Here is a 19,716-nt window from a genome sequence, read left to right on the forward strand (position 1 = left end):
CAAAACCTTTAGTTGCTCATTTGTTGTTGTCTCCATAAGTGACTGTAGGGCCATTCATTTTAACATAATTATACATAAGAGACTTGTATCTTGTCACATGCCTCGAGCATCCACTATATATGTACCATATATAATCCAAACCTTGTAGTGCTTAATCACAAGGTTAACACTTACTGACCCATTTTGCAATGCGTCACTTAAGAGATAAGAGATTATAACATTCATCATGAAGACAATTTAAGGAGTTCTTGTGACAACCCGAAATTTCTATCTTGTACAACCATTCAACTCAATCAAAGTCAAACTTATTCCTGCTATCTTTTAGCATTGTTTAGGGTCTGTTTGAGTGTTTTAAGCCTGATACATCCAAGGAATGAGTATTAGGAAGTGTCAACTGAAGTTCAAAGCCATCAAACAAGCCATAAACCCCTTTATGAGGAGTTTACGGCCAGGGCACATGTGTTTACATCCGTAAACTCATGTTGGCTATAAACTCTTGGCTTGATGTTCCTTCATATATATATATATATATATATATATATATATATATATATATATATATATATATATATATATATATATATATATATATATATATATAAAATCAACTTACTACGTTATAAATATTATATTTTTCTTTATTTTTCATTGATTCTAAAATTCGTCTGCAAAGTAAACATTTGTGCTTACAGGTTCAATCGTGTAAACCTATTTAAAATAAGAAATTTGATTTACTTGTTCGAGTTATCTACAGAAAAGTCTCAAACTTTTTCAAAAGTTTTAATAAATTAAAAAAAAATTGAAAAGAAAAGTCCCAATATTTTTAATTTTTTGCCTAAATTAATGAAAAAGTCTTTTTTTTTTTATATATTTGAACCGCAATTGATATTTCATTTGATTTTTTCAAAATATTGAGCCCTTTCTGTTAATTTTTTTAGGAGTTTATTGAAACTTTTGAAAAAAAATTTGTGACTTTTCTGTAGATAACCCTGCTTGTTCTAACACAAACTTCATTTAAACTAGAAAGGTTACCTCCGCTACACGGGGGCCAGAAACTTTCAATTTTGTTTTCGAAGCGATAAATATGACAGACGTAGAAAGTGCAAGGATGAAAAGCCGGGGCTTTGCCCCGGATCGTTTCTTTCATTTTTTTTATGAAAAAATGTAAAAGTTTTGACTGTAAGGATCAGAAGTGTGAAAACGGCTAAAGAATTAAAGGGGTAGGAATTAACAAATTTTTAGAAAAGGAATCAAAGTTGTTTTTTTATGAAAAAATGTAAAATTTTTTACTGTAAGGATCAGAAGTGTCAAAACGGCTAAAGAATTAAAGGGGTAGAAATTAACAAATTTTTAGAAAAGGAATCAAAGTTGTTTTTTTATGAAAAAATGTAAAAATTTTGACTGTAAGGATCAGAAGTGTCAAAACGGCTAAAAAATTAAAGGGGTAGGAATTAACAAATTTTTAGAAAAGGAATCAAAGTTGTTTTTTTATGAAAAAATGTAAAAATTTTGACTGTAAGGATCAGAAGTGTCAAAACGGCTAAAGAATTAAAGGGGTAAGAATTAGCAAATTTTTAGAAAAGGGATCAAAATTGTTTTTTTATGAAAAAATGTAAAAGTTTTGACTGTAACGATCAGAAGTATCAAAACGGCTAAAGAATTAAAGGGGTAGGAATTAATAAATTTTTAGAAAATGAATCAAAGTTGTTAAACGATTAATGTTTTGTAGCAAAACTTTAAATATAAAAAAGTTTAGTATAAAAATATTGATTGCAAGACCAAAATGTTAAAATAGATAAAGAATGAGAGCAAAATGCAAGGATCAATTCTACCAAAAAATATATATATATATATATATATATATATATATATATATATATATATATATATATATATATATATATATATATATATATATATATATATATATATATATATATAAAAGTTTACTATTGATTTTCTTCAAAACTTTAATATATATAAAAAAAAATGATAAGTTTACTATTTCTTCAAAACTTTAATATATATAATAATATGATCCTAACGAATATTCCTTTTAAATATTTAATACTTAGTAATTTAGTTTTATTAAACAAAATTCTGATTTCCAGTCAATACAGACTCACTTTTGTGTCATGAGTGACGCCAACCACGACAAAATGGAATAATTTAGAAATAAGAAGTGTTGACCATATAATTCAACTCAGCTGCACTTATATCCTTTTGTTTATTTACTTTCTTAAATGATGGATTATTATTTATACTCAAAAGATATAAGGATTGTTGACTACGTGTTCCATCTGAATTCAAGAAACAATTGCATGTTTAGGATTGTACGTTGAAATCATGATATTATGAATGATTGATGATGATTAACTTATTATCTTGTAGAAATCATGATTATATTCTAAAAAGTAGTTTGTCATACATGGTATAGTTTGACTATTGATATTCAATATTGTTTGATAATATATAGGTAAATGTTTGCTAAAATAACGGAGGATTCATGATAACTTTGTATAAGTACTGGTAATATACGACTAATATATGAATTTGATATAAAATGGTTTGAGACTGAGCATGAAATTGCTGAAAATAGCTATTCTTTGAGTTTCAAAGCTATGATATAACTCAATTTTTAAAAAGTCATATTAAAACCATATAAGCGTGAGTCCGATGGTATTTGAAAGGTATCAATGTGTAGTTTATTTTGTAATTAGACATTATAAACTAATTTCAGCTTTAAGATAAGTAAAAAATATATTTTGTACAGTGCTGCTGTAAAACTGAGTTTTGACATGTAGCCGATGTTTTGTAAAATTTGTATAAACTCATAGAGTACTAAAAAAATCTCTTTTGATATAATTATGTGATTATGAGGTTATGTACAGTAAAACAGGGATTGAAAACAAAGTTGTACATAGGATATTAATGTGTAATTGTCAAATTGAAAATAGTTTGGATAGTGTAAATGGTAATGATTACTTCTCATACTTGGTATGTGTATTCCAGGAGTTATATAAATCATATTAGGACCTTGTGACGAGCGTTTGTACTTTGGAAACTCGAAGTTGGATCAATGCTTTCGGTTTGACCAACCAAATAGTTTTAATAACACTCTGAGTTTATGTAGACATATTGTTCATCCACAATTCATGTTGTTTCTCAAGTATCCCTTTTAATTATCTTACTGTTTGTATTATCTTGTGGTATATTTTGGGAGCCGTACTCGCTGCCTAGTGGGATTTGGTGTAATCATGTCTTTCATTGTTGAAATTCCTTTGTGATTCCCATCTTGAAAGAACATTTATATACATGACATGATGTGGTATAACTAAGTTGTGTTTTTATGCAAACTTTCTTTCGAGCCCTTCTTCGTTTCCAAGTATGCACACTTATATAATACATTGTAATCACAGACTTCCACATGAATTTACTAAGCTTTATAGCTTACATTTTAGTGGTTTAACTTTTTAGGGTAACTAGATAAAGATAAGAACAAGGTCATTTGAAAGATTAGTTATTTACATGTGAAATCTAAATTTTGTATAGTTATATGCTATATTTTTGGGTTATATACACACTACAAGAAATGTTGGCATTAGCGAGGACGCAGGGTGATAGCGGCGATCTGCATCAAATGAACCCCATCCGTCCGATTTGTTTTCAATCGAAGGGTCGTAGAGGAAAGCGAAAACACACTGACTTTTCCCTCCAATGTGTCGCTACTAATATATGGGTGTCGTCGCTATTGTCCGTTGCAGTTAAAGCCCGTTACAGATAACCCCCTATTCGGCTTCCTTTTCTGTGTCGTTCTTTCTGTTTCCTTTTCTCTGTCTTGTTTCGGTGTGGATTTTCTTTCTCACTGTGATGACGAGGACGAAGCTAACAACTAGCAACCATTCCCTAGCCACTCCTGCCATCACAAGATCGCCACACCTCCCCCAATCCTCCATTACCGGCGACCTAGACACTTCATACTGATGACCCTTCAGCTCAATTCCGAAATTTTAACATTGAAGGTCGAATTCCTCGTATTTTCCATTATTTTTCAATTTTTGTGCTAATTTGGATGATAAATTGTTAGTATTCTTCAATTTTGTTCAGTGAATATCTTTATTTTGAGATATCAAGTGTTTATGCATTTTGTAGGATTGTATATATTTTTTCAAATTTGTGGGAAGTGTTTATGCATTTTGTATATGCTTTTCTGACTTATGTTTATAGCACATTGGTTTAAAAATGAAATTTGCCATGAAATTGAAATTGGATGTATATATACATTTGTTTGATTTTGTATTTAGATTTACAGATTTGTATGAAATTAAAATTGGATGTATGCATTTGTTTGAAATTGGATGTATACATTTGTTTGTAATTGTATGCTTAATTGTATGAAATTTGAATATGCAAGTTGTATTGTATGTCTAAAATGAAATAAAAATTGGAATTGAATGTATTATATGCATGTATGGTTATGTGATATTTATGATTAATAGTTTGACTTAATTAGGTTATTAGTAGCAACTTACTTCTAGTAATGTAATGTATATGGTTTCAAACTGCTTAATATTATTAGTGACGTAATGTTGGTCATTATAACTTAAGCTTAATTAGGTTATCAATAGCAACATACTTCTAGTAAATTTAATTTAATTATAGAATAAACTTAAATTAATTTTTAAAAAATCAATAAAACAATAATAAATTAATTGTAAAATCAAATTCAATTAGTTTTTAAATCAAGTTAATATTACTATTAAAATTAAATAAAATTAGTTTAAAAAATTAAACTAATAAAAAAAGAGAAAATATTAAATTAATTAGAAAATCAAATTAAGTTACCTTTAGAATCAAATTAAGTTTATTATAAAATCAAATTAAATTAATTATAAAGTCAAATTAATACTAAAAATAAAATAAAATACAATTAATTATAAAATCAAATTAAATTAATGTTAAAAAACTAATAACAAAAAAGAAAATATTAATTAATTATAAAATTAAATGAAGTTAATTTTAAGATCAAAGTGCTTAATTTTGTTAGTGACTTAATGTTGATAAATACAACTTTAGCTTAATTAGGTTATTAATAGCAACGTACTTCTATTAATTTTAATTTAATTATAGAATAAAATTAAATTAATTTTAAAAAAATCAATAAAAAAAATAATTAGTAAATTATAAAATCAAATTCAATTAGTTTTAAAATCAAGTTAATATTAATATCAAAATAAAATAAACTTAGTTTAAAAAATTAAGCTAATAACAAAAAAAAATATATATTAAATTAATTAGAAAATCAAATTAAGTTACCTTTAGAATCAAACTATACTTATTATAAAATCAAATTAAATTAATATTAATATTAAATTATAAAATTACTTATAAAATTAAATTAAATTAATGTTAAAAAACTAATAACAAAAAGAAAATATTAAATTAATTATAAATAAAATTAAGTTAATTTTAAAATCAAAGTGCTATATTTTATTAGTGATTTAATGTTGGTCATTACAACTTTATCTTAATTAGTTTATTAATAGCAACATACTTATAGTATTTTTCATTTAATTATATAATATAACTAAATTACTTTAAAAAAATCAATAAAAAAATAATAAATTAATTATAAAATCAAATTAAATTTGTTTTAGCATCAAGTTAATACTAATATTAAAATAAAATAAAATTAGTTTAAACAATTAAACTAATAATATAAAAGAAAATATTAAATTATTTATAAAATCAAATTAAGTTACCTTTAAAATCAAATTAAATTTATTATAAAATCAAATTAAATTAATTATAAAATCAAACTAATATTAATATTAAAATAAAATAAAATTAATTATAAAATAAAAAAAATAATGTTAAAAAAACAAATAACAAAAATGAAAATACTAAATTAATTATAAAACAAAATTAAGTTAATTTTAAAATCAAAGTGTTGAATTTTATTAGTGACTTAATGTTGGTTTTTACAACTTTAGAATAATTAGGTTATTAATAGCAATGTACTTCTAGTAGTTTTAATTTAATTATAGAATAAAATTAAATTTACTCTTAAAAAACAATAAAAAGTAATAAATTAATTGTAAAATCAAATTAAATTAGTTTTAAAATTAAGTTAGCATTAACATTAAAATAATACAAAATTTGTTTAAAATGTTGAAGTGAGAACTGGAACCGGAACTGGTGGGTAGTCGCTAAGCTCATCCCTAATTTAGAGACATTTCTACCCGAAATGTACAAACTATCACCACAAGAATAGTGGGCTAACATAAATGCTAAAATATGAAGATTGAATTTGTTTACTTTTCTTTCTATAATTAGTTAACTCTTTGATTTCTCACATATTGTTTTCAAGATTTAGGATTAAAGCCTTTATGAGTATTTGGTATTTATGAAAAACTAGCTTTAATGATTAATTGATATTTGGTTATTAGAAGTGGTTTAATTTATTATGTTTATGCTTAATTAAAGACCCATACGTATTAATGTTTATTTTGTTATGTTTATGTAATTACGTTCATGGTCTAAGACTAAGTTCAGATTATATATCTTGTACCATATTGTTTTGCTAAACATTAGTGACCCAAAAATCCATTAACGAGGTAGGTAGTAGGACTAGAGGTAGACGGTATCCCAAGTGTAACATCTTGAATTCAGGTATACTTTGAAACCCTTGATCTTTTGAGTACTTGTCCATTTTAGCCCCTTAATGAGAAAAGGTGGTAAATGAGTACGTGGGGCATACGCAAGTGTACACTTAACGTACTCATATGCACGCCTTTGATGCGGAAGACACCTAGTACGTTGCGCGTATCATAGGGTATGCTGGGCGTACTAGGCCTAGATTGAAAACCCTAATTTAGTTTAAGTCCCCAATATAAAGTATATGATGGCCTCATTATTGGCCACCATTCTCAGACTACAAACCCTCTTGTACCCTAAATCATCATTCTTAGAACTTGTGAGAGCATTTGAGAGCCTTTGAAGGTCTTTGTGTGTTCTTTTAGTGAAGGAGAAGCTTTGGAGAAGAAGGAATGAGAGTCCATGACCTTAGATCTGAGCATATCTGTGTTGAGAGCTTCATATAGAGGTATAAAGCTTCAAGCTTTCTTACTCTTTTGATTTTTGCATCATAGTAGAGTACTTTACGGTTTTGTCCCAAAAGTTGGAGACTTTATGAGATATTGAGCTCTAGAGACTTTGATCAACCCCTTTGAGTGTATTTATTGGTGTAATGTCATAAAAATTCAATCTTGGACGTTAGAATCAAGCCATGCATGAGCTATGAGCTTTTTGAGATAAGAGAGTGAGTGTTTTGTGTGTTTGTGACCATATCAGCCATGTAAAGGCTTAAAGTCACTGACTTTATGAAGTAAGAGCTACTAGCAAGTCCATATTTGTGGTATGAGCCTAGGTATTAACTGATTAAGACCAAATGAGTGAGAAGAGTGAAACTGGGACATACGCAGGGCATAATCCCAATAGACGCAGCGTAGGGGTCGAGCATCCCTGATGCCTGCATGGCAGCTAAGTATACCTGTAACAAAGTAAATCTTCAAAAAAAAAAAATCATTTCTTTAAAACATAATTTCATTCAAGACAAACCATAAAATCCAATGTAACATAGTCATAATACAAAACATTTCAAATCCCAAGACCAAATATATCCAATCCGTCGGTGTGTGTGTATGAGTCATGCCGGTGCCTTCCCACAGTCCTCTCTAGTACCTGAAACACATAATACAAGAACTGTAATCATAAATGCTTAGTGAGTTCCCCAATATACCACTTACACACATACGCCCTTCCAGGTCTTGACCTTCCGGTCCATATGTCTCAGGGGACTTCTGTCCCAACCCGGTAGACCTTGCGGTCCTACCCGTGTCGACCTTCTGGTCCATAACTCCCTAACCTTCCGGTCTACATCATAATGCCTTCCGGCCCATATCAAGCATAGCATACGTAAGGCATACAAAACATGCAACTAATAACATACAATGCATATATCTTATAGCATACTAGATCTTCCGTTCACACATAGGTACCCTTCCAGGTATAGTATAGTGAGAAGACTCACCACGTATGATGTCTAGTGTCTCACGTGCTCGATATCTATGAATCTCGCAATAACGACCTAGCCTCGCCTAATCACATCAAGTAATTATTCCAAATCATTAATGGTACTCAAGGCTATACTATATTCCTTTCTACAATTCCACAGAAGGGTAAAAGACCATTTTACCCCTCCCTGACTCAAAGGTCCACATGTTGACTAAAACCCTAAAAGTCAACAAAAGTCAACAGCAAGCAGTACGCGGGGCGTACCAACTCCTGTATGCGGGGTGTACCCTTGCACTCCAGAAATGCGGAACGCGACCCCCTACGTGGCGCGTACTGGGATTACGCCCAACGTAATGCCCAGTTTCCTTATCCATCTCATTCAGGTCTTAATCGGTTAACACTTGCATCCAAACTTCAGATCTTACTCCTCTAATATGACTTAATCCATAAAGTTGAAACCTTTAAGCCTTTGCATGGCTGTAAAGGTCACTTTGTGCTCAAAACACCTTTCCTCTTTCTATAATGAGACTATAACTCATGCATGACACAAGATCCACGTCCAAGACTGGATTTTTATGAATTCTCAGCACAATAAACACTAGAAAAGGTCAGATCTAATCTCATGGAGACTCCTTGCACACAAAGTCTCCAACTTTGAACGAAAAACCCTAGAAATGGTCCAAAAAGCAAAACTTATGAAGAACAAGGAAAGCTTTGAGTTTTTTTACCTTAGAAGGGATCTCCAACTACTGTAGAACTCGGATCTACACTTTGTCTTCAATTTCTAGCTCCAACAATGGCTCATTCTTCTCTTTCACCACCTTGAAATGTCACTTTGAAGCTTAGAACACTCACATAAGCTAAGGACGAAGGGAAAGCTCTCTTAGGGTTTCTTTCTATGATATGGTGGCTGAGAGACAAGACCATCTCATTCCTTTTATACCCCTCAAGTCATATTAGGGTTTTGCATCTGGGCCGGTTATGCCCGGCGTAACCTTGGGTATGCCCAACGTACCCGGATGAACCCGCATACAAATTAAGCACGCGAGTACGCGCAGCGTACTCCTTATTTCGCCCAACGTACTCACAAGCTTAACATTCTCTCAAGGGACTTAACATGACAACTTGGAAAAGAAGAAGGGTTAAATGATCGAACCTAAATTCCGAAATGTTACAATTCTCCCCCACTAGAACCAGACTTCGCCCTTAAAGTCTTATACCGAGAACAACTCCGGATGCTGCTCCCGCATCTCTGACTCTGACTCCCACGTCAGCTCGGACCCCTTCCCATGCTGCCACTGAACCTACACCAATGGTACCTCCTTGTTCCTCAGAACCTTGATCTTCCGATCCTAAATCGTAATTGGCCTCTCGGCATAATTCAGGCCCGCATCCACCTGAATATCCTCCAGTGGTACTACCGCAGACTCGTTAGGTATACACTTCCTCAACTGAGACACGTGGAAGGTATCATGAATCTGGCTCAACTCCGCAGGTTGCTCCAATCGATACGCTACTCTGCCTACCCTCGCAATCACTCGAAACGGCCCAATATATCGGGCCCTAGTTTGCCCCTCCTCCTAAATTGAATCACTCCTATCCAAGGAGACACCTTCAGGAGTACAAAATCCCCAACCTGAAACTCGAGCTTGGATCGTTGTCTATCTGCATAACTTTTCTGGCGACTCTGAGCAGTCAACAACCTCTGTTTGACCTGTTGTATCTGCTCTGTCATCCGAAGCACTATCTTTGTACTACCAATCACACGTTGCCCTACCTCACCCCAACAAATGGGGGTCTGACACCTCCTCCCATACAACAGCTCAAAGGGTAGCATACCAATGCTCGAGTGATGGCTATTGTTATAGGAAAACTCAGCTAAGGGAAAATACGTGTCCCAACTCCCTCCGAAATCCAGTACACATGCCCGGAGCATGTCCTCGAGCATCTGAATCGTCCGCTCACTCTGTCCGTCTGTCTGTGGGTGGTATGCGGTATTGAAATGCAGCCTCGTACCCAACTCCTCGTGAAAGTTCTTCCAAAATTTGGAAGTAAAACGCACATCTTGGTCTGAAACAATCGAGATCGAAACTCCATGCCGCGATACCACCTTCCTCACGTACAACTCTGCCAACCTCTCTGCAGAAGAGCTCTCACTGATGGCATGGAAGTGAGCTCTCTTCGTTAACCTTTCCACAATCACCCAAATCGCATCAACACCCCTGGCAGTCCTCGACAATTTGGTGATAAAATCCATGGTGATCTGTTCCCACTTCCACTCGGGAATCTCTAACGGCTGCAACTTACCATGCGAACGTTGGTGCTAAGCCTTAACCTTGCGACAGGTCAAGCACCTCTTTACGAACCATGCAACATCCCTCTTCATACAGGGCCACCAATACTTCTTCTTCAGGTCCAAATACATCTTAGTGGCCTCGGGGTGGATCGAGAACTTCGATCTATGCGCCTCCTCCATCAAGATGGTACGCGTTCCGCCCACAAACGGAACCCAAACCCGACCCTGGAAGGTCATAAGTCCATGACTATCTGTAACAAACTCTGATACCTGATCGATCACTTGCTCTCTCTTGCGGTTCTCCAGTCTCACGGCCTCCGCCTGGGCCTCTCGAATGGTGTCCCATACCGGAGTCACCACTGTCAATCTCATGCAAATATCTTGCATCAGGATGCCCTCCGCCCTACGACTCAGGGCATCAGCTACAACATTAGCCTTGCGCGGGTGGTACAGGATCTCACAATCGTAATCCTTCACTACATCCAACCATCTCCTATAGCGCATGTTCAGATTGGGCTGGTCCTTCAAATACTTCAAGCTCTTGTGGTCTGTGTATATCGTACACTGAACCCCACATAAATAGTGATGCCATATCTTGAAGGCGAACACTACAGCCCCCAATTCCAGATCATGAGTGGCATACCTCGACTCATGAGGCTTTAGTTGTCTCGATGCATATGCTATCACATGCCCCCTTTGCATAAGCACTGCCCCTAACCCTGATATGGATGCATCACAATATACCATGAAATCCTCCATCCCTTCCGGAAGGGCTAATGCCGGGGCTTCACATAATCTCTGGCGAAGTGTCTCGAACGAGGTCTGCTGCTCCGGACCTCAAGAAAAAGCAACACGCTTCCAGGTCAACTTAGTGAGTGGCACGACGATCTTGGAGAAATCCATGATAAATCTCCGATAATAGCCTGCCAATCCTATGAAACTCTTGATCTCAGTAGGTGACCTCGACACTTCCCAACTCATCACAACCTCAATCTTGGCCGGATCGACCAATATCCCCTGCTGGTTAACGAGATGCCCTAGGAACTGGACCTCCCATAACCAAAAATCACATTCGGAGAATTTGGTGTAAAGCCTCTCTGATCTCAGAACTCCGAGGATTTCCCTCAAATGCTCATCATGCTGCTATCTGGATTTCGAATATACCAATATATCATTGACGAAAACAATCACCAATCGATCCAACATCGGTGTGCACACCCTGTTCATGAGATCCATGAACGCGGCTGGTGCATTGGTGAGCTCAAAAGGCCTGACCACGAACTCGTAATGCCCATAACGAGTTCTGAACGCTGTCTTCTGGATATCTTCATACCGAACATTCATCTGATGATAACCCGACCTCAAGTCTATCTTGGAGAACTAAGACGCTCCTTGCAACTGATCGAACAAATCGTCGATCCTCGGTAACGGATAACGGTTCTTGACCGTCAACTTGATCAACTCCCGGTAATCAATACACATCTAGTGTGAACCATCCTTCTTCTTGACAAAAAGGATAGGCGCTCCCCAAGGTGAGCTACTCGGTCTTATAAACCCCTTTCCCAACAGCTCCTGAAGCTGCGAGGATAACTCCTGTATCTTGGATGACGCAAGGCGATAGGATGCCTTGGCAATAGGTGCCGCCCCTCGCACCAAGTCGATACGAAACTCCACCTGCCTCTTAGGAGGCACACCTGGTAACTCCTCGGGGAAAATGTCAGGGAACTCTAGCACAATTTGGACCTCATCTATCGAACTTGGCCTCCCAGAGGCCACTCATGTGTCCATCAAATAGGCCACAAATCCTCTACATCCCTATTGTAGACTCTGTCTCGCCCTAGCAGCCGAACAAAATGCTGACTCAGGACGCGTACCCTCACCGTACACCATAAGTACTCCCCCACTAGGGTCTCATATCGTCACCAACTGAAGCTCGCAGTCTATAATAGCTCTAAATCGGCTCAAACAGTCCATGCCCACTATAACACACACATCCCCCATCATAATCGAGACAAGATCTATCAGGAACTCCACACCGAAGATCTCAAGGATACATCCTCGAATCACATCCGTGGCATACACTGCTCGCTCGTTAGCTATAGAAACTCGCAGAGGTTGACTCAAGGCCTCTCGACAAATACTGATATGAAGAATGAAGGCTAACGACACAAAAGGTAGACTCGCTCCCGACTCAAATAACACTAAGGCAGGTACAAAATTTACAAGAAAAGTACCTACGCATAACATAATATAAGCATAATATCTCAGACTTAAATAAATACAGAGAAGAATACATACTGGCCACAATGTCAGGTGCTGCACGGTCCTCCTCCATTGTTAACTGGAAAGCTCTCCCACGAGCCTTCGGAGCCTCGGCCTTCACTGATCAAACCTCAGTAACCCTAGCAGCAGGTGCAGATCCCTACGCTGACCCCTGATGCAACTGTCGACACTCGGACTTCCGATGGCCAGACTGGTTGCAATGGAAGCAAACCATAAATCCCTTGGGCCTCCAGTGCGGCCGCTCATGACCCTTTTCGCACTTCCCGCAAGTGCGGCCCTTCTGGCCTTCAATCCTCGAATCAGCGGGCTTGGCCCGCTTGGCTGCCGACTAAGATAGTGCTGGCCGCCAATCCATCATCTGAGACTTGGCCTCCTCCCTGGTCTGGGTCTCCAACTCGATCTCCCGCTTCTGGGCATTTTCCTGAAGCTCAGCAAATGTATGGTACATCGAGTTCGACACGAACTCTCGAATGTCCCTCCTCAAAATGCACAAATACCAGCTCACCCGTTCCAGCTCAGTAGACACCTGCTCAGGGTAGAACATCACCCTCTCATGAAATTTCCTGGTAACAACTGTAACAGAATCAGTACCCTGCTTGAGGGTCAAGAACTCATGAATAAACCGTTCCCTCTCCATCGGGGGAACATACTCATCCCTGAACATGGCGATGAACCTCTCCCAGGTCACCTTGGAAATCACTACCAGAGTCAATGTAACACCCCGAAATATCAAGAGTAGAGTTGAAGGGCTAAAAGTCTAAATCTTGTAGGGCAACTCGGCGAGTCCATGGATGGACTCGGCGAGTAGGGTCGCGACTTTGGTCGCGTGTCAAGTGGCCTACTCGGCGAGTCCAAAGATGGACTCGGCGAGTAGGTGCTGAGTGGAGAAAACCCTAATTCTCGGGGTTGAGCCCTTTATAAAGAACTTAACATCCATTCCCCTAGCCTCTTTACTCATCCTCAAGTCCAGAAACCCTTAGCATTCGTGTGTGTGTGGATCAAAGTGCATTTGGGAGCTTGAAGGGTAATTGTTGAAGAAATCTTGGGAGGATGGAGGCTTGGAGCAAGGGGCTTTGCTTGGATTCGAGTTTCATTGTAGTTGGGGTGTTCTTTTGAGGTAATATCTTGTTCTTGGGCTGTTACTCACTTGGATTCATCATTTTTGGGGTTTATGGGAGCTTATCTTGGTATGTTTTGGAGTTTGGAGGTTAGATCTGAGGTTTCTACCTCAGATCTGAAATGGGGAAGGTCTAGAGTGCATTAAAGTCCCTGTGTTTGAGTGCTTAGTGAAGCCATCATGTCCTAAACCCTAGCTCTAAAGTGTATAAGGCCTAGATCTCTTTGTATTCACGTAAAGTTTGCCACTTTACGTGATGGATGGGTTGTAGGAGGCTAGATCTATGTTTTGGATCAATTGCATGGCTTGGAACGCTTCTGTGTGGATTCAGACCGGTGGTACTTGGCGAGTCACAAGGGTGGACTCGACGAGTTGCTTGAAGATGAGCTGGAACTCGATGAGTTGGATGAACAAGTCGACGAGTAGGTTGAAGATAGCCTTAGACTCGGCGAGTCTGTTCTTGGACTCGGCGAGTCTTGTCGAAGAATCCCAATATTTTCTGGTTGAGTCGATAATCGGTGAGTCAAGGGATGACTCGGTGAGTTGGGTGCAAGTGGAATCAGAGTTGTTGGACTCAGCGAGTCTCGGGGTGAATCGGCGAGTCAGGTCGCGGATTGAGAGAAGTTCTGAGCTTGGGGACTCGGCGAGTCATCAGGTTGACTCGACGAGTAGAGTCAGTCAGGGGTTGACTTTGACCGTTGTCCAGAGTTGACTAGTTTGACTTTGTAGTGTTAGTCAGCCAGGATCAAGGTGTTATTAAGTAGAGATATGCTTGTGTTGTAGGAGGACGATAGCGGGAGATCGAGCGCTAGTGATTCGGAGATACGCGAGGTGAGTCTTCTCACTATACTTTACCTTGAGTAGGTAACCAGAGTTATGTGACAGAGTATTTGTATGTTATGTGTTATACTGCATTATTTCTATGTGATTTATGTTGTGCATGTTTACAGAGTTAGAACCGGAAGGTTCACAGAGTTAGAACCTGAGGCTTCACAGAGTCTGGGTGCACGGACCCACAGAGTTATAGCCTCGAGTGGCTAATAGGTGTTTTATGTGGTATTTTGGGGAACTCACTAAGCTTTGTGCTTACAGTGTTTGATATTAATTGTTTCAGGTACTAGTGACGACCGCGGGAAGGCGCCAGCTTGATCAGTACACACGCACGGGATTTATGATTTTGAGATCTCGGAATTTTGTATTACTTGGATTGAACGATTGAAAATGGTTGTTTTCTGAATATTAAATGAATTATGTTTTATAAAAACTTGAAAAAATTTGTTTTGAAATTTACGGTGTTACAGTGAAGCTCGCCGTCACGAAATTCCACCAATCCTTCGCTCCCAGGCAGAGCTGGTTCAGAGCGAACCACACCCTCAAGTGTTCTGGACAAGAACACGTATAGAAACATCCCTCAATGTCAGAGATCCATCTCATCACAGCAATCGGGTCCTGCGTCCCATTGAACTCTGGTGGCTGCATGTTGCTGAACTCCCGAAACAACAACGAGTCACCTCCCTGAGGTCTGGTAGCAGCAACAACAACAGTAGCTGCAGCATCTGCAGCCTCAGTCAACGCTACATACCGCTCGTCAAAGGTCTCAATCAGTGTGGTCTTGATGTCCCCAAACATCTCTGGAATCTCATCCCGGATGGCAGCAGCCACCTCCTCATGAATCAATCGACGGATCTCCTCACCACTGACCCTACTGCTCTCAGGTGTGTGTCGTATCCCAACCATGATGTCTCTGAAATACAACATAAAAATATCAGAGACTCGATCGATCATACTCGCACTTGATAACGCAACCCTAGTCATCCTCTAATACCCAAGGGATTCTTACTTGGGCTGCTCACTGATCCGGTGTCTTCAGTAGTACGGGCCCTATACTATTGACCACACCGCATCAGCATTCACCCCAAGTCCTCCTCCTTGGATCCCGGATCGCAAGTACTCAATTCTCGCTATGCATTGGCTACCCTTCGATAGACCTCTCATGAGCTCCTAACTGCTACCTAATCGCTCTCAAGGCATCTCATAGCAGCAGAAATCTCTTAGGCTAAGGCATCACAAATCATTCCACTCTAGTCCTAATATGAATACCTAGCCTACTCTAGCATGCATAACATAACATAGAATATCTGATAACACATAATGTAAGGGTATTTTGGGTTGTCACCGTTCGGGCGCTGGCTGACCGTACATACTGCTCTGCTTTGTTTGTTTCAAAACTCCTTGCTCTTTTAGAAAATTTAGTTTTCATTGTTGAAAATTTCTCATATCCTCAGTTTGAGTTCAAATACGCCCAAAGGTGCATCTGATTCCCTCAAACCAAGGCTCTGATACCAACTTGTAACAACGTGAATTTTCAAAACAATTTTTCATTTCTTTAAAACACAATTTCATTCAAGACAAACCATAAAATCCAATGTAACATAGTCATAATATAAAACATTTCAAATCCCAATATCAAATATATTTAATCCACCTGTGTGTGTACGAGTTATGCCGGCACATTCCTACGGTCCTTGCTAGTAACTGAAACACATAACACAACAACTGTAAGTATAAATGCTTAGTGAGTTCCCCAATATAACACTTACACACATACGCCCTTCCAGGCCATGACCTTCCGGTCCATAAGTCTCAGGGGACTTCCGTCCCAAACCGGTAGACCTTCCAGTCCTACCCGTGTCGACCTTCCGGTCCATAACTCCCTAACCTTCCGGTCTACATCATAATGCCTTTCGGCCCATATCATAATGCGTTCCGGCCCATATCAAGCATAGCATACATAATGCATACAAAGCAGGCAACTAATAACATACAATGCATATATCTTATAGCATACCAAACCTTCCGGTCATACATAGGTACCCTTCCAGTATAGTATAGTGAGAAGACTAACCTCGTATGATGTCTAGTGTCTCACATGCTCGATATCTCTGAATCTCGCAACAACGACCTAGCCTCATCTAATCACATCAAGTAATTATTCCAAATCATTAATGGCTCTCAAGGCTATACTATATTCCTTTCGACAATTCCACAGAAGGGTAAAAGACCATTTTACCCCTCCTTGACTCAAAGGTCCACATGTTGACTAAAACCCTAACAGTCAACAAAAGTCAACAACAAGCAGTATGCGGGGCATACCAACTCCTGTACATGGGGCGTACCCTTGCACTCCAGAAACATGGAACGCAACCCCCTACGCGGCGCGTATTGGGATTACGCCCAGCATGACACAAGATCCACATCCAAGACTGGATTTTTATGAATCCTGAACACAATATACACTAGAAAAGGTCATATCTAAGCACATGGAGACTCCTTGCATACAAAGTCTCCAACTTTGAACCAAAAACCCTAGAAATGGTCCAACAAGCAAAACTTATGAAGAACAAGGAAAGCTTTGAGCTTTTTACCTTAGAAGGGATCTCCAACTACTGTAGAAATCCTTCTTCTCTTTCAGCACCTTGAAATGGCACTTTGAAGCTTAGAACACTCACACACAAGCTAAGGACGAAGGGAAAGCTCTCTTAGGGTTTCTTTCTGTGATATGGTGGCTGAGAGACAAAACCATCTCATTCCTTTTATAACCCTCAAGTCATATTAGGGTTTTGCATCTGGGCCGGTTACGCCCGGCGTAACCTTGGGTACGCCCAGCGTACCCGGATGAACCCGCGTACAAATTAAGCGCGCGAGTACGCGTAGCGTACTCCTTAGTACGCCCAACGTACTCACAAGCTTAACATTCTCTCAAGGGACTTAACATGAAAACTTGGAGAAGAAGAAGGGTTAAATGGTCGAACCTGAATTCCGGGTTGTTGCAACACCCAACGTAGAGAGCTGGTACGCGCAACCGTTGACTTTTTTTTGTTGACTTTTAGGGTTTGGTCAATTTGTGGACTATTAAGCCCATGGAAGGATAAAATGGTATTTTACCCTTCTGTGAGTTATCGAAGGGTTAGTCAAGCTTCATGAGAGCGTGATTAATTAGAGATAATTATCTTATGTGTTAGGCGGAGGCTAGATCGGTGATTCGAGTTCGAGATTATCCGAGTTCTTACGAGGTGAGTCTTCTTACCATAGTTTGCTTAGAGTAGTAATCTTTGTGTGATCGGAGGGTCTTATGTGCTTATTAAGTTATGTGATATTATGCTTTTTCAAGTATGATATATATGCTATATTTTGTGTTTACTAAGATCGGACCGGAGGGTCCAACCCAAATTGTAGGATTGGAGGGTTCCCATCGAGACAGCACCGGAGGGTCGAAACCAAGCTGTAAGACCAGAGGGTCTCACTGAGACACATTGACCGGAGGATCTTACTAAGTTATAGCCTCGAGTGGCTAATGAGTTGTGTATGGTATTTTGGGGAATTCAGTAAGCTTCATTCTTACTTAGTTATGTGTTATGTGTTACAGGTACTTCCGAGGATCATAGGAAGGCACTGACTTGATTGTACACACACTTGAGCTGGAGATATATTTAGGAGGACCTTGGATTTTTGATAAACAATTTTTGAAATATGTGTTGATATTTGATACTTGAGATATTTGAGAAAACGTGACATGTGTTTTATTTTGTTTGAAAATGAAAAATTTGGTTTGAAAATTTACGGTGTTACAAGTTGGTATCATACCCTTGGTTTGAGGGATTTGCATACACCTCCGGGTGTGTTTGGACTCAAACTGAGGATTTGAGAATTTTTTTCAAAAGAGATAATTTTGCTAAAAATGAGAAAAGAGTTTAAGAGAAAATGAGTTGGAGCAGTGTGTAACAACGTGAAAATTTCAAAACAATTCTTCATTTCGAAACACATAATTCATTCATAAAGAAATCCCAAAATTCAATGTTTACATATCAATCGATAAAAATAAATCCCAAGATCTCAATACATAAAATCCCCCAGTGTGTACGACTCATGTCGGCGCCTTCCCGCTATCCTCGCTGGTACTTGAAACACATAACACATAACACGGTAAGCATAAATGCTTAGTGAGTTCCGCAAAATACCACATGCAACACATACACCACTCGAGGCTACAGACTGACCCTTCAGTCGATGTGCCTCAACGGGACCTAAAACACATAACACATAACACAGTAAGTGATGTGCACGAAAGTACCCATTAATTTTAATATTTATAACCTAACAAACTTAGACTAACTATGCACTTATAGGCAGTGTACCTAGTCAGATTACAGTATATCTTAGGTAAGTCGGGTGTCGATCACAGGGAATGGTGGATTAATTTAATATATTTGATTATAGGTTACACGAAAAGAATAAAAGACATAATTTAATAAATCTCAAACTAATAATTAATTAACCATCCTCGATAAACTAACAGGAAAACAAATCTCTTTAGGTACTTTGGTTTAGACAAATTCCACCTTGAAAACATAAACAATTGCATACACAAATTCATTTGTTCATGTTCACCGATTCCTAAATTGATTAGATTCGTGTTCACTATAACTAATCCTTTAGCAAACAAGTCAATTCAAACAGTGATCAATTGGTTAAACTAACATGCTTCCTAGTGTTCAGTTCGTATCAAGCAAGACTTGTAAATATAGTTAATTTAAACATTTAATTAACCTCTTGTTGATGGTCATCAAACAAGGCTCACACATTAACTTACTTATTCCCAAGTTAATCCTAGTTTCACATTCGTTATTTCTAGTCTTATAATCTCAATGGTCATCAAAAATCATAAGAGACAAGCAAATCAAGCAGGTGTTCATACAACTTAATTCACTTAACAATTAACAGCAAATAATCATCATTAACACATGAGGATCTTTGAACAAGCTTGGCAAGATAAATTAAACACAATTAAATTATTTAATATAACAATTAGTCTAAGAATCAAAGCTTCATTCAATCGTAAACACAAAATAAAAGGTTTTTACACCCAAATCAGAAACTAAATACA

This window comes from Lactuca saligna, chromosome 2, assembly GCF_052625555.1.
Source record: "Lactuca saligna cultivar CGN05327 chromosome 2, ASM5262555v1, whole genome shotgun sequence".
NCBI lineage: Eukaryota > Viridiplantae > Streptophyta > Magnoliopsida > Asterales > Asteraceae > Lactuca > Lactuca saligna.